Below are 15,169 nucleotides of genomic sequence, written 5' to 3'. Positions count from 1 at the left end.
GAAATTAATATCTATATATTTTATACTATACTTGCACTGCTTACCGTTTTCATACTTTATATATCTTAGCATATTCATACACACTGTTCATACTGCTCTCAGGCTGCTGTGTATATCTAGTGTATTAATACCCCTCACTGTTTATTCATCATTCAATTCATTATATATATTATTCTGTAGATTGTGTACATTACTTTTCACTTTACTGCTTGTTGCACCTGGTTAGAAGCTAAACTGCATTTCGTTGTCTCAGTACCTGTAATATGTGCAATAACAATAAAGTTGAATCTAATCTTGAGCAGGAACAAATGTATTTACTTAGTACATATCTGACATTAACGATTAAACACATGTGTGCATTCTTTATAAATGTAAACCGAGTCAAGCCGACTCCACCTTAAAGGGATAGTGGGAATGGAACCTCAAATAGTTTCGTTTTAACTTATATACAAGCATAATTACGTACCAAAACAATCACACCTGATTAAAAAAATATAATAATTGCCTTACGCATGTTAGAAGCACTTTATTGCAGCTTCCCCGAAGTTTTTTAGAAACGAAATGTTCGACTCAGCCAAACCGGAAGTGACGAAAACTCAGGAAGACGATACGATAACAAACCATGGCGTCTATGCAGAATGAACGTGGAAGGGCAAATATACCAGACAAAGAAGAAGGATTGTACGAGGTATCCAGTGATGATAGCGAGTCAGAAACATCCTCTCGGCTTTCCTACGAAAATGTCGTTTTAGGAACTGAATCTGAATCCGGTTCAGTAAGCGACGATGGTGACAATATTGAGCCAGACGATGGACCATTACGTCCTTATTTGTTCGAGCCCGAGGTGATGGTTCACGGCATGGGCAATGGCGAGGATGACCAGGACCAGGCGCCAGGTGATGCACCCCTACGCACAAATAATCTTGACTGGTAGGTCCCTAAGCATAGCTCACGCATCTTAAGATCAACTGTAGCCTTTACAAATATTAATCATTGTTAACCAGTTAAGGCCGAAGGTCCCCCCAGTGGACCCATCCCACCGTTTTTTCTCTCTCACATGTCTCAGGGCTTCTTAACATTTATGAAACTATTAATGTTTCATACCCTTTTAAAGGTAAGAAACTCCGCTAACTGACAATAAGAACAATTGTTAGCTAGAAAAAACACAAGAGTAATACCAAGCCTTTGAATTAGCATTGAGCGAAACAATGCTAACTAATGCTAACGCTTTTTTACACACAACACACGGTAGAAATGCCCTTATTACTATCTTAACTGCACAAACAAGATATACGATTTAAAGCTGAGACTCCACAGATTCCACACATGTAATCATCACTGTAAGACCTCGAATTCCTGGAGCTATCAGCCAGAAAAGAGAAAGTAAACAACATCCGGTTCCAAAAATATTACAATAATTACGTCTTACCTTTTTTGATTTGTGATCAAAAGTTGTGTTCAACGGAATAAAAACGCATCTCAAGGTTAATCCAATGTCGTTGTGTCACGTAGAATTTTTCTGTCGCACTACAGCCATACAAAACACATCTATTCACCATAATAAAGGTCGGCTATTCACATGCAAATGCTATTGAATGTCCGCCATTGTTTGTGCCCGTCTTCCTGAGCTCTCGTCATCACCCGAAGATTCCCGACGATTCCCGAAGTATTTCGTTTCATTGAGAGGGCGCAGTAAAATTGAAAATAAAATGAAACTAGGCGGATGAAATTTAAAAAAATTGTTTAATATGCTTCTTTTTAATAAAAATACATAAGTTAAACCCAAAATTCGCGGATTTCCACTATCCCTTTAAAGTTGTTTGCAATCTGCCAAATAACCGAGAGAAGAAGAAGAAGAAGAAGAAGCCGACTCCGAGCTGTCCGACTTCAGGCGAGCTTTTTGAGACCTCCCCCGGCTGCGATCGGCTATTCTCGTCTACTTTCGAGGCGAGCCGCAACGCGTCTCAAACAAGCCTAGTATCTGTTTCCTGATACATCTGTTCACATCTTTTGCCTTCAGCTATATTCGTTCATTTTCTGTTTTCAAAATCTGTCTTGAATATCTTTGACTAATCCCTGATCCCGCCCTCTTTAAGGCTCTTCTTATCAATAGCCAAAACCTTCCTCTGTCATCGAGGGTCTTTTACCAGACGAAGGCTTTTCTTTGTAAATTACTTCCGAGAGGTCCCTCCCTCCTCTCAAAGATATTTTGGTCATTAAGGTAAAGAATAAAAACAAAAAAAACCTTTGCAGTTCCTTTTCCATTCACTAGTTTAAAAACAGAATATGAGAGAGAGTACACAGACTGTTTGGATGTAAGTAGGCCAATGAGTTTCAAATTCAGCAAAAAAGCAAGTCACATTTCTGTTGGTGATTGGAAACGCTTTCTGACAAGCCATCATTTCGTAAAAATTAGTAAATACGTATATCTAAACCAAAAACGCAATTACATCCTATTTGAGTGATTTTATGATCATTTTAGAATGTATCTTTAAAAGAGGTGTAAAGTAACTAAGTACATTTACTCACATGCTGTACGTACTGTAAGTACAATTTGGAGAAACTTGGACTTTACTTCAGCTACCTTGTACTTCTACACTGAAAAAAAGGGGAAAGTGGGGTTGTTCAATTTGCAAATATGCATTTAATATATGAAACATAATTTATTCATGTTTCTCGTCGAAACATGAATCAATCATGTAGAACTATGTTAATCTTGAGGGGTGTACGTTTTATAAGTCTCAATCATGTTAAGAAATAAGAAAAAAGTTATGTTTGTCTCTGTAACTCCGCCCACTGAGCACATACGTCAGCAGCTTGCTCCGCAGCCGATTAGTCAGCTTCTAATTATTATTTACAAATATTTTATTCACAAATGAATATGGTCGGACTCAAACCCGTTCACATTTGCCGTTACAACGAGCAACGTAAATACAGCTGTCAATTTGTAAACATTGTCATTCGCTGGTGTTCGCTAGGATAAAGCCATGAAAATCATAAGGTGAGTTTATATTGATTGACTTGTGTTTAGCGTGTTTTTTTTATAGTGTGAGTATTTGTAGAGCATAAGTCCGACAGTTGCTTTATTTACAATATTTAAAACTATGAACCTTGCCCAAAGTTATGCACATTAAACCAAGCTCAGTGGGGGGGAGTCATATCTGATGGATGACCTTGCGGCATGTTTGCATGTCTATACGTCTTGTTTTAAATGATTGTTTCATGTCTGCTGTCAGGCGGTGTAGAACTTTACTGCGTCGGTCCGGCTCTGCATGTCTACTCTTGTGCCGACTTTTAAGGGCGCTGATGCAGGTTGTAGGCCTACCTTACGTTAAGCGACCATCTTTACCCATTTAAGGTGTTGATTGATAAAGATACAATATTGTCTGTGGGACCGCAGTGTTTTCCCTAAAAAACTGTGTTCCGCTGATCCGCTCTGTGTTCATGTAAATACCGTAAATACTATGGAAGCAAACAAGAGACAGAAGTATTTGAATTGTATTAGACACCGAATTTATAGCATTGAAAATAATTACTTTGAAAATCATGTATCTAAATGTTTTTGCTCCGAATTTACCTATGTGAAATAAAAATGTAAAAATTCAAGTGAAAACAATTCGAATGTTCAAATTCAGATCCCAAAAATTCGACGTCAAAAAATTCGATGTATAAAATTCGATGTCCAAAATTGCGATGCAGCATCATCCGGGCTACGCAGACAGGATAAGCAATCGAGCCCTAATGCAACTCCGACTTCTGGCCTATCAGAGCACGGCTTTGTCAGTCATGTGATCACAACAACCCGGGAGAAAAATGACGGAGAACAGCGGGGCTCGCCGCTCGGGTAAGTAGTCAGTTTGTGCTCTTTATCTTACAAGCAGTGAGGGCTCGACAGCATTTGTATCTTACATTAGCTAAATGAGTGAAGTAGCCTTGTGCCTTGTGCAAGCTCCGTTACCATTAATTGAAGTGAATCACAACGTGTGTGTGTGTGTGTGTGTGTGTGTGTGGGTTGGTTGGTTGGGGGTGACGGTTTGCAAAGTAACGTAACGATCACTTCGGTTAGATAAGTATACGAAATACTCTCTTACAAAAGCCCTGCATTTAAACATGTTAATGTTACTTTAGTAAAAGTATGCTAGTATAATTAGGAAAGTGTTGTTAAAGTAGACACAAGTTATACTATTATATTATATCATTTGATTTATTGTTATTACCGATGCACGAGTTGACTTAACTGTTGTAGTTGGAGCTCATTTTGAACAATGAGCTAACTAATTATTACTTTCATAATGGTGTAATGTGCCAACTATTTTCTACATTAATAGATGAAGGTCTGGTTTGTTCAAACTCTCAAAATAGTAGGACCAGAGCCCTAGAGACTCTAGGTCTGAGTAGGACATGCTGTCATAATTACCCAGAGTCCGAAGTGACACCTTTACAATGTTAAAGCTGTTAGATAAATGTAGTGACGTAAAAACTAAAGTATTCAAGATAGTGTAGTGAAAAAGAGATGTTTTTTTTTTTTTTTAAATGTTACCAAAACAAAATCTCTTGTTTTGGACTGACAGTAATAATTCAAGAAATAGTAGATAAATAAATACACACACATCAATCTGTTGTGAATGGAACACAACAAATGGTGCTCTTACCTGTGATGTCTCCTCCACACATTATAACCAGACTGTATCATTCAAACTATAAGTAACAGTTCTAGCTACTTGACTTCAGACAAACAATTCAAATGACAAAATCAACACAATTTATTGAAAGACCAATCTTTATTTCTCTCCTTTTGTTTGTGTTATTAAACCCTGTCAATCTAAAAAAACTGAGCAACTCAACAGTTAACTTTATATTTCTTATTGTCCAAAGCATCTATTACACTATTTGTTCCCCTCTCATATTCACAGGATGGATGATTAGAGACTTTGGGGGAAACCTCAGCTTTATGAACGTCCTGTCTGTTGCTTTGGCCAGAGAGGCCTGAGGGTCTGAGGGAGGAGGACCAGACCTGATGGAGGAGGACCTGCACCACCTACAGAACTTAGCCCATGCTGGGCATAGCTGTTACCACCTGCACAGGCCTAGCCTGTCAATTAACAGATTAACATTTAGTGTAACTTATGTATATTATTTCGTTTTTATTTAAAAAAAATGGTGATGGTTCATGCTTGATAACTTTTAGTTCACATTTCAATAAATTGTATTTGCTCTCCTTTTGTCCGTTATTCTTGCTGAAAATGTTAGATTACACATTCACATCTGAATGAAGATTGGCACCATTTATTTATGACGTTGCAAACTCTGCGGTACAAGGCACAAGTGATGTGAAGCTCATAAAGTGAGGCAAATGCATTTGATCAGCTGACTTTTTTTTTTTTGCCAAACTTTATAGGCCTGACAATCACACTGTCTCTGAGGTGCAACGTAAAACACAAAACAACACAAATGAAGTTCCTGTTAGACTACAAAACTATTCAGTGTGCAGGTCTTTGTGTTACAATATAAGTGTCTCTTAGTGAATGTCCTGTACTGCTCTTAAATCTCATAACATCAGCTTCTCCTTTCCCTCTTGGATGTTCTTCTGGACCCTCGGAGAAAGAGAACATGGTGAAGCAGTCCTGTCTCTCAGGCGTGTTCTTTCCTAACAGAAATATCAAAAAACATATTATTGCAGAGCAAGTGTGTTATTTAAGAAAGAGGTTTGTTTGTTCATAAATATAATGATTTTTTTATTTGAATGTGTTTTTTTAAATCCAACAGTGTACTGCAAAGATAATCAGATTATGAATAAACCATTCTAAATTCCTCAACATTGAAATAAATGTATTATTAAAATAATATTTAACTGTTATCAAAACTTAGTGCAACTGTAGAAGCTTGCTCTGTCCGGTTGTCTCACTGAAAGACAAAGGGTCGCAGCTCTCACTATGTTCAATAATATTTGCCTTAAATACATTGAAATGTGAAAGTTGAACAAAAAAGTGATGTTGCTTGGTAAAATGTAAATGTAACCTTTTGCTAAGAAAGTCCACTCAACATCACTGATGTGTAGGAGATCTAGTATTCAGTCATGTTTAATGGCATGTCTATCAGTGTATTAGAGTCATTACTTTATGCATTCTTTGTAAAGCATGAAAAAGGTGTACCTTGGAATCCGTGCTGAAGTTCTCTGCTGCTAGGACTCCAGATCTGTCTCTCCTCCTCTGGTCCAGGTCTGTCTCTCCTCCTCTGGTCCAGGTCTGTCTCTCCTCCTCTGGTCCAGATCTGTCTCTCCTCCTCTGGTCCAGCCTGTCTGGATCACCTTGAGGACACTTTGAACAAACAGATGTAAAGTTACATGCGTGGGTTACAGACTTCTTTACATGCAAACTACTTTTTATCTTCTTTTAAAAACAGGTCATAATCTTATTGTTATACTTAAGAAATGGCTGGATATCACAGTCCTTATACTGTATCAGTTTGATTGAGTATTATTGTGTAGGTCCTTTTTATTTTACTGTTTGGATGAGGTTTTCATGAGTCAGTCATATTAATTTGTTTTCATATGCCATATTCATATGTATCACACACATAGGGGTAAGACACAAACCTATTGAACAAATGCAATGCAATGGATAAGCTTAATTTCCACTGAAGTCACAGATAATGTCATATCTAATATTTAAACAAATCATTTCCTTGTCACTAAAGCATTGACTACGCTATTCATCGTCCTTAAATGCAGGAATTAAGTTACATGTTCCGTTGTACAGCCACGATAAGGCTGTTTCTCAAGTGTGATGATAATACAATTAAAAGAGGCATTGGTAATAATATTAAAAACAACAATGTTTGGGTCGTTCGTCAGATAGGCGGTTAGCTGCAATAAATAACTCCAGTTCAACAAACCATATTACAATATCTAAGGGAGCGTTATTATCTTGAAATGTGACGTTCATATTTTAAAGATACACACATTTCATTGTGAGGTTGATTTAATATACACTAAGCCTCTCTTCAACAATACGTTGAAGTTAGCTAGTCTATTTTATGCTATAGTAGAGCATAGCGAATTTAAATGAACCTTAACAATGCATACAGTAACCTAAATAGCAAACTAACTATCTAACGTACAAGGATGACCTTATTTTAGCAACCTCGCACAGAAGCCTTTTGGTATACAGTAGCATCGCACTTAATGCTTTACACTCTTGGATGCTACGCATAGCATCGTTAGCACAGATGGAGCTACGATTGCTCAAATGCTAACCCAACTCTAAACATTCATTAACGTTAGCTTAATAAAAACACCAGTAACATAACGTAAAGTACGCAGGGTTGACTTACCGAAGAAACTGCATTCATGGACGGTCTGTTTCAACCACAGATAAATCCTATATTTGCAGGACGAATAGTCCACCAGGAGCCAACACAACAAACACCGCCGAGTTCAAGTAGTGTTCTCCTCATGCGCTGAGCCGCTGTAGCATCACGGAGCTAACGGAGCTAGCAGAGAGGAGCTAGGAGCAGCAGTCCCGTTGTCATGAAGGGGGAATCTAACTATATACAGAATATGTTTTTGTGGATCCAGGCTAGAAACATGTTCATTTTCTGATGTTAAGTTGGACATTTTAACAAAGGGTCTACGGGAATTGCTCCCATCTGCATCCATCGCCTACAGTTTGCAGCATTGGGCTTCACCGCACTGTCCCGGGGTTTGCCGCTTGGCTCTGATAGACCAGAAGTCGGTTTGATTGCATTCGGACTCGATTGCTTATCCTGTCTGAGTAGCCCGGATGAGGCTGCATCGCAATTTTTGACGTCGAATTTTATACACCGAAATATTTGACATCGAATTTTAAACACCGAAATATTTGACGTCGAATTTTTTTCACTTGAATTTTTGGGATCTGAATTTGAACATTCGAATTTTTTTAACTTGAATTTTTACATTTTTATTTCACATAGATAAATTCGGAGCAAAACAAATTCAGATTCATGATTTTCAAAGTAATTATTTTCAATGCTATAAATTCGGTGTCTAATACAATTCGAATACTTCTGTCTCTTGTTTGCTTCCATAAAATACACACAGATCAAAACAGAGACACAATATTGTGTGTGGGGGTTTGTCCCGGAAAGCGACACTTGATACTGGAAAGTGGAGGATATTAATGATTGTGTTACATTTTAGCAGCGGTGCACATACCATGAATATGGGGACATGCCGGACAGATCAAGTAAGGGTGCCGATCCACCCGCTGTGAAATGAACTTATCTTCCATATTTGCCGTACACTAGTGTTTACGGAAGTTGAGATGTTTCTCGGTTGTGATTGGTTGTTCTTCGTCACATGACGAGCGGTGCGCGCTGCTGCAGTGCACGTCTCCATTGAAACCAATGGAAATGAGCTCGCAACGCTGATGTGTATGGCTCCGTGCAAAGTTGTACTCATTGCATTAGTATAGGCTACTTAACTGTAGCTTTTTACACTGGAGGCGCCCATCTCGGCCGAAGTCGGTTCATATTAACCTAAAGGTACATCATTACATGGTAAATGTCGCCTTTAAGGAGCAGAACATTTTTGTTTTATTTGTGTGTGAATAATGAAATACTTTCAAATGTGTTTTTCTGTGATAGGTCATTGGTGTGGAGAAGATTGACCTCAGCCTTGCTTTGAACATTGTTCCAAAGGCTTTGTAGTAAATGGTGAGTATTCAAATGTTTTGTGTGATTTACTTGACTAACTTAAACTTGATCTTTAACTAATTGAAAACTGGTATTAGTCTGACAATTTCTGAATATGTATTCATAACATTTACATACTGCAAACATTGCAGGGATATACACATGTTCTGATTCATTAGGCAAAGGTGATTCAGAAAGTGAGAGGCAAAAGCCAAACATTCTGCGATAAAGCCTCCTTCACAAAAGTGATAATGTTTGGTTTGTTGAAATGGCTATAAGGGTGTTTCTTATATGTAGTCTTATATTACAGTAATACTTATTTTAAGTCGCTTTTGAAAAAAACTTAAACTAAATGAAATGTAATGTAGTCTAACCTGGTTGTTCGTACTTGATATAAAAAGTTATTCTCACTATGGAGCCAACACAGGAGTCATGTGGTCCCTTCTCCGTGCTCTGGTCAATACATTTTGAATCAGCTGAAGCAGGCCCGGTTCTACGGGGGTGCATAAGGGTGCATTGCACCCTCCGTTGAGTCGTTATGCACCCTCATTTGAAAAGTGAAAATGAAAAGTGAAAAAATATATATATATTACATATATAATAATAATAATAATAACAATAATAATAAGAAGAAGAATTTAGTTGAAATAAAATAAATTGGAATTGTGGTTAAATAACATTGCTGCATTTATTTGGTCAATTTAAACGGTAAGTAACGTTATTATGTCAGGTGCGTGTGACCTGTGCCGCTGCGCGTCATCTGCAAGGTTCTTACAAAGCTATCAGTGTTAGTGATGGACATCAGAAAATGGTTAAAACAACCAGCCCTTATCGCCAGCAGTAACACTGCATCTACTGCAGGTAATAACAGTTCAGATCATGGGGACATTACGTTGCCCGCGGCCACTGTCGTGGACAATAACGACCGACTCGCCGGCTTTGCCCGCCTCGCCCACAGAGGCGGAGCAGCCGCAGCCGTCTTTGTTGCCCCAAACACCGCCACCCCTCAGCGGCCCGCAAGTGCCAGAGGACCTCGGCAAAACAGAGCCTGACCAGGTATATTTAAAAAAGTGCCCAACTCGCCTGTAGGCTACTCATTCTGCAGCTCATGGTTTCAAAACAGAGATTGGCTGGAATATTCATGTAAAAAAGATGCCATCTTCTGCTATGCATGTAGACATTTCGGTTCAAGTAAGTCAGATGCCTTCACCACAACTGGCTACAACATTTGGCGCCATGCTCTAATAGGGTACGTGATAAGGGACTGGGAAGGCATGAATCAAGCAAAGAGCACATAGATCCATAGTTCTCTTAATTTTGCTCTCAAAGTGCACCAGATTGATGCTTTTAACTTCAATATTAAAAAAAAATCTTCCCGGGGGAGCATGCCCCCGGACCCCCCTAGAGGAGGTGAGGACCCCCTAGAGGGTATTAGGCCCACTCCCCACTTATAAAAATAGCACTTACCACTGCACCCTCTCTAATCTCAGATGCACCCTGAGTCATTTTGTTCTGGAACCGGGCCTGAGCTGAAGCAACTTGACTGACCTTTTGGTACACCCTGATAATAAAGAGCTACAATAAGCTAGCCTTGAAGTAACAAATGCATGGACTAGTTTCTCTGCATCGTTTTGAGGCAAGCAAACAACTACAATCATAACATCATTAGAAAATGAAATTATTTCATGATTTTTATGACTGTGATATTTAGTTTTCTTTGATAAATGCGGAGTTTAAGCGCATAACAACCCTGCCCCTCCAATCAAGAGTTCTCTCTCAGCTGGATGTGCTATCTGACACACTTCTGAAGGTTTTTGAGAAGAGAGGAGGACAGATAGGCCAGCGTCTGAACTGTATTATGTCAAACATGACTCAAGTAAGAATTCATTTTAAGGAAATTATACATCGAGTCAATAGTGTACACATTTCATTGAGCAAAATAGATTCTTTCTTTTCTTATTCCCCTTCACTTAGGTTGATGATGTCGATTTAGGCCGGGATTGTCTTCTCAAGGGGCTGTGTGTGTACCTCTGTGTGTGTACCTCTGTGTGTGTACCTCTGTGTGTGTACCTCTGTGTGTGTACCTCTGTGTGTGTACCTCTGTGTGTACCTCTGTGTGTGTACCTCTGTGTGTGTACCTCTGTGTGTGCACCTCAATGAGAGAGTTTGTGGTCAGTAGAAGTAATATTTGACCCTTTGATTTTTTTGTTGGGCGTTAAAATATGTATTTATTGTAACACCACATAGTATATAGCCAAAAGTATGTGAACATCCCTGTTTTTTGTTTAATAGCCAGACTACACTGAAAAGCTTGAGGGCTTTTAATTTAAAACGGATACAGGAAATGAAACATTTTCATCAGGTCAGACAGGAGTATATCAGATAACAAGGAGGCTTAAAAGTACTGAAATCTGACCAAATGTACTTGTTAAACACAGGGACTTAGTAATGGGTATATATATGTATTGATTTGTTAGATCTCACTCTATTCCCTTTGTGACTGTGCGCTCTGCAGGCAGAAGATGAAGACGTCATTCTGCGGTCCATTGAGGGGATTACAGTGGGACTTTATGTCGTCAAACACAATTCCACCATGAGACCAGAGGACAGATGAGACCAGAGGACAGATGAGACCAGAGGACATATGAGACCAGAGGACAGATGAGACCAGAGGACATATGAGACCAGAGGACAGATGAGACCAGAGGACATATGAGACCAGAGGACAGATGAGACCAGAGGACAGATGAGACCAGAGGACAGATGAGACCAGAGGACAGATGAGACCAGAGGACAGATGAGACCAGAGGACAGATGAGACCAGAGGACAGATGAGACCAGATGAGACCAGAGGACAGATGAGACCAGAGGACAGATGAGACCAGAGGACAGATGAGACCAGAGGACATATGAGACCAGAGGACAGATGAGACCAGAGGACAGATGAGACCAGAGGACATATGAGACCAGAGGACAGATGAGACCAGAGGACAGACTTTCCTGGAAGGCCAACAGGTACTAACTGATGTGGACAACATTGCATTAGCTGCTACCATGCTGTTTGGACTAATGTATGCAATGAACCTGAACAACCCCCCTAAACTGAAGTGCACGTTCGAAGTGCTCCAGCAAATGTTAATGGAGCTAGACGCAACATGCTCTCCAAGAAAGCACAAGCGTTTAAAAACAAACTGTTTGAGTGAGCTGTTGCCATGGACCATTGTGCACTTTTACAGCATTCATACTGGACTTTCATCGATACAACTGTCTTGCACTTCCTTTGCTCATGCTTTTTGCTTGCTTTGCATGTTTCAGAAATGTGGGTTTTTCCTGGGGTCATGTGTTTTCAGAATGTACCCTTTGTCATGTGTTTCAGAATGTACTAATTGCACTAATTGTACTAATGTACTAACTTCAAAATGTCAGTTCTTGTTTTTATTTGTAATACTTTCTTTAGTGCATATGTGGTGAGAAACCAGGCCATTATTATACTTCCATGTATTTGTCCAAAGCAATGCCATTGCTTTTTTGCATTAAAGTGCCCTTTCATATTAGCAGGTTACTATTTAAATAATGGATTTGCAAGAACATTTCCTTTTTTGGGCTAGGCGTTGACATTTTCTGTTAATTGTTTATGAATGATATAACAATAAGCCTTTCTTTGCCCTCTGGCCCAATACACCTTTATTTTGGTCGGGAGAATAGTTTCCTTTAAGCTTCCTTGCTGTGTTCTAACACAATGCATATGTACATGCATCACAAACATGTTCTATTTCTTTATTTTCAATGTATTTGTTAATTCTCCTGGCTGCATGATGGAGGAACCAAAAGCTCATCTGGATGTGTGGTGGTTGTTAATATTGTTTTATTTTTTGAGAAAAATACATGAATGTTGTTCAAAGAAATGTGTTTGTCTTTATTGACTATTTGTTTTAAAATGTTATGATAAATGCTGTCGATAAGAGATTAGGATGGATCCTGTAGAAGAATGTACGACATGCCTCGATTCACATGAAATAAATAATCTTATGTACCCCTTGAGCACTAGGTAGATTAAACAGAAAACTATAGCATGTAGTTTAAACAAAACATTAATGTGGCTTTAACAGGTACAAATGAAATATACTAAGTATATTAAAAGCCTAAAATGAACATTAAAAGTCATGTTGGTTAAACATAGGGTAAATGAATATACCTATATTAAAGGAAATGTTCACATTAACATAACAATTTCATGTTTCTTTGACATAACATTGTTGTGTGTCTCTAACATAATGGAATAGTTTTGAGTACACATGTTTTTAATGTGAGCAACCGATGTCCATGTTAAAATCATGTTAATCCAACGGCCTTTTTTTCAGTGTACTCCACTACAGATCAGAGGTACATGGTGTACTTCTCCTCCACTCCATGTATTTAATACCTTTAGTTACTTCACAGATCTGGATGAATGATGTGAAATCTAATCAAGTGTTAAATCAGACTTTAGTTCCACCTGGAATACATTTACATTACATTACATTGCATTTAGCTGACGCTTTTATCCAAAGCGACTTACAATAAGTGCGTTCGTCCAACAAAATACAACTTGAAGAAAACAGAATCATAAAAGTACATCAGGTTTCATAGAGCAAAAACATTTCAAGTGCTACTCAACTGGCTTTAGAAAAGCCAGTCCTATATTAGTATATAAGTGCTTCGTTAATAGTTCTAACGCTCGAAGTGGAGTCGAAAGAGATGAGTTTTCAGTTTGCGCCGGAAGATGTGCAAGCTATCTGCCATCCTGATGTCAATGGGGAGCTCATTCCACCATCTTGGAGCCAGGACAGCAAACCCACGTGTTTTCGCCGTTGGGAACTTGGGTCCCCCTCGCAGCGAGGGCGCAGCGAGTCGTTTGGCTGATGCAGAGCGTAGTGCACGCGCTGGGGTGTACGGTGTAACCATGTCCTGGATGTACGAAGGGCCAGATCCATTCGCAGCACGGTAAGCAAGTACCAGTGTCTTGAAGTGGATTCTAGCAGTTACCGGAAGCCAGTGAAGGGAGCGGAGGAGCGGAGTGGTGTGGGAGAATTTAGGAAGGTTGAAAACCAGACGAGCCGCTGCATTCTGGATGAGCTGCAGAGGTCGGATGGCACATGCAGGTAGACCAGCCAGGAGGGAGTTGCAGTAGTCTAGGCGTGAGATGACGAGAGCCTGGACCAGAACCTGAGTCGCTTTCTGAGTCAGCTGGGGATGTATCCTCCTGATGTTGTAAAGCGTGTATCTGCAGCAGCGGGTTGTAGCAGCGATGTTTGCAGTGAAGGACAGGTTGTTATCTAGGGTCACACCGAGATTCCTTGCAGTCTGAGTCGGGGAAACAACTGAAGTGCCGATGTTGATTGTTAGGTCAAGAGTGGGACAATCTTTTCCCGGGAGGAAGAGCAGCTCAGTCTTGTCAAGGTTGAGCTTGAGGTGATGAGCAGACATCCACTGAGAGATGTCAGCTAGACAAGCAGAGATGCGTGCAACGACCTGGGTCTCTGAGCGGGGAAAGGACAGAATTAATTGGGTGTCATCAGCGTAGCAATGGTAAATCCACAAGCTACCCTGCAGTATACAAAGCCATTCAGACTAGCTGCACCTTCATCAGCTTTGAGAACACTTTCATGATCAATCATTATAAAACATATATAATAAAACAAATGTATTATCAGAAACAAAACATTTTTCCCAATGTTTAAAATCTGTCATCCCAGTTCCATATTTATATGTATTATTATTATTATTATTATTATTATCATTATTATTTATTTTAATACCGTGAATTGCTGTTGAAAATAAATACTAAAATCTCATGATGCATTGCTTTCAATATACATATATCATAATACATATATATAATATAAGAATAGTTGAAAAAAATAATGTATTTAATTCTTAATTGTATCATTCTTGCTTTAGTAAAAAATAAACATTTCTTTATATTTTTTTCAAGTTAGTTTTTGTGATTTCATTAAAAATTATATTTTTTTATTTGATATATTTAATTATTATTTTCTTATTTCAATTATTTTTTTATTTTTACATTATTTTATTCTTACTTTTTTATTTTCTTATTTTACTTCTTATTTTATTATATTTGTTATTTGAAAACACTATTATATTAATAATAGTATTTTCAATCACAAAAAACTAATTATTTTTTCCAAGATTATTAAATCTTTCATTATTATTTTCTTTAACTATTTGTATTTTTAATTCCTAATGAATTTGTGTTATTATGTTATTATTATTATTATTATTATTTTTTGTCCAATTCTTGTTTTGTCCCTCAGAATACAAAGTCATTCAAACTAGCTGCATCTTTACCAGCTTTGAGAACACTTGATCAATCATTATAAAGAAGTATTATTACAAACAAAATCCTTTTCCACAACTTTTAAAACCCGTCTGACCATTTCATCTTTACATATATATTATTATTATTAATATTGTAATTATTATTTATTTTAATAGC

Source organism: Gymnodraco acuticeps, unplaced genomic scaffold (assembly GCF_902827175.1).
Source record: "Gymnodraco acuticeps unplaced genomic scaffold, fGymAcu1.1, whole genome shotgun sequence".
Taxonomy (NCBI): domain Eukaryota; kingdom Metazoa; phylum Chordata; class Actinopteri; order Perciformes; family Bathydraconidae; genus Gymnodraco; species Gymnodraco acuticeps.
This window is presented reverse-complemented; position numbering follows the sequence as displayed.